Raw genomic sequence first — 2438 nt, 5'->3', positions numbered from 1 at the left:
TACCTCAACACCTGAAAGCACTACAACAGAAAGCACGACAACAGACATTACAACAACAGAAAGCACCACTACGGGTATCACAACAGCCGAGACCTCAACAGACACTACAACAACACAAAGCACCACTACAAGTTCCACAACTGCCGAGACCACAAAAGACACTACAACAACAGAAAGCACCACCACAGGTACCACAACAACAGAAAGCACCACTACAGGTACAACAACACCCGAGACTACTACAGACACTAGAACGATAGAAAGCACCACCACAGGCTACCACAACACCAGCAAGCACAACAACTGAGACCACAACAGAGACCACAACAACAGAAAGCACCACAACGGGTACCACAACTCCAGAAAGCACAACAACTGAGACAACAACAGAAATTACCACAAAAGGTTGATAGTTTTAAAATCTTTTAAAAACTTTTTCTGTATGAAGTGGCTGTAGATAAATTTCAAATAAGGTCCATATTTAAAGAATTGCCATTAAGCAATAATTGCATGTTAGGTCATCGTGAGGTAATAAATATATTGTAAATAAATAATATATATATAAAACAGTGCACTCTGAAAAATAATTATTTTATTAAAAATAAGTAAATAAATAATGTATCAGTGGAAATTGTATCCATCCCATAAAGCTTTTTGCAAGTATTTTTGTTATTTTAAATACGTAATCTCATAATTTGTTAAATCTACCTTCTGTAACCATGTGTGTAAATTGTGTTGCATATTGAATAAATAATAATAAGAATAATATTAAAACAAATTAAGTCTTCTGTACATTATACTGATCAAATTTTGATAATGGAATCAAGAAGAATCATATACCAACAGCAAAAATTGGAAGTGTTCAGGAGAGCTAATGAACAGAAACTTTTGCAAACTGTTTCCCAGTGCTATTTCTTTCTTGAGCCTGTCCATATTGCATGTTGTTTAAATGACGTTGTTATTAATTAATATAGTTAACGACTCTCTGAAAACAGTAAGTTTCTCAAATGCTTTCAATTTTACAACCATCAATCATGGGGGAAAAAAAACCCTGAATTGTTTTCTCTGTAATAGTCTCAGACCAATTTCTACTTTATCATTTTCAAGTATGTAAAACAAATTTAAGTAGTACATAATTTGAAATAAAAACTAAATATGAAAAATGCATCAGTCTTAATCCTCTTTGACCTAAGTGAAGCATTTGTCTCATGATCATTTTATTTTGCTTAACTTAATTTTGCTTAATTTTCTGGAAATTGGTCTCTCTGTTAATATTCTAAATTGGTTCAAGACGTATTTCAGAAGGGTAATATTTTATTTATATAGGTGACTATGAATCATAGTTCTGTTAAATAATATATGGTGTTCCTAAAGATTAATTTTTTTGGGTTACTTTTGCTTTCATTGTAAATTATATTTCTTGTAAGTATAACTCAGAAACATGGAATGAATTAACAATTTAATGTCAATGATATACAATTATACATTTCAGAGGATTTCAGAGACACTGTTGCATGAAGATAAAAGTGAAACTCTTTTTGAGGGCACTGAGCATGAAAGAGGAAGGATGGATTACACTCCATTAATCTACAAACTATGATACAAGGAAAGAACCTATGTGTGATTGTGGACTATGACTTGAGTTTTAAATCTCACATTAATCAAGTGACAAAAACATATTATTTTTACTCATCAAAATTACTGTAGTGCTATGTATACTGCTTAGCTATAATTGATACAAAATGTGGCTGTCAAAACACTGACTAAATCAAGAAGGAGAGACCACATTAATAGTTTTAATAAAATTACACTAGTCTTTATTATTATTATTATTATTATTATTATTATTATTACTATTATTATTATTTGTACTGATACCAGTATTCATTGTTGTGTGAGGTTGCAGAGTCAATGTTGAAAGTTTTGAAATTTGTTTGTAGGTTTTTTTGTTGTTGTTGTTTTTATTTATTATTATTATTTATTGTTCTACAGGTTCAACAACAGCCGAAACCACAACAGACACTACGACAACAGAAAGCACCACAACAGGTACCACAACAACAGAAAGCACCACAACCGAGACCACAGCAGACACTACAACACCAGAAAGCACCACTACAGGTACTACAACAACAGAAAGCACAACAACAGAGACCACAACAGACACAACAACACCAGAAAGTACCACTACAGGAACCACAACAGTTGACACAACAATAGATACTACAACAACAGTAAGCACCACGACCGAGGCCACTACAGACACAACAACACCAGAAAGTACCACTACAGGTACTACAACAACAGAAAGCACAACAACAGAGACCACAACAGACACAACAACACCAGAAAGTACCACTACAGGAACCACAACAGTTGACACAACAATAGATACTACAACAACAGAAAGCACCACGACCGAGGCCACTACAGACACT

At 33.5% G+C, this 2438-nt stretch overlaps 1 long non-coding RNA gene across 1 annotated transcript; it reads left to right on the top strand.

Moving 5' to 3' along the window:
- Positions 1–277: 277 nt before the first annotated feature.
- Positions 278–2234, top strand: LOC113086943 (uncharacterized). Its single transcript, XR_003285154.1, has 2 exons — positions 278–405; positions 1993–2234. It is a non-coding gene; the product is annotated as an uncharacterized LOC113086943 (long non-coding RNA).
- Positions 2235–2438: the final 204 nt, after the last annotated feature.

This window comes from Carassius auratus, unplaced genomic scaffold (assembly GCF_003368295.1).
Source record: "Carassius auratus strain Wakin unplaced genomic scaffold, ASM336829v1 scaf_tig00044289, whole genome shotgun sequence".
NCBI lineage: Eukaryota > Metazoa > Chordata > Actinopteri > Cypriniformes > Cyprinidae > Carassius > Carassius auratus.
The sequence above is the reverse complement of the archived record's forward strand: the minus strand, read 5'-3'. Positions and strand labels throughout refer to the sequence as shown.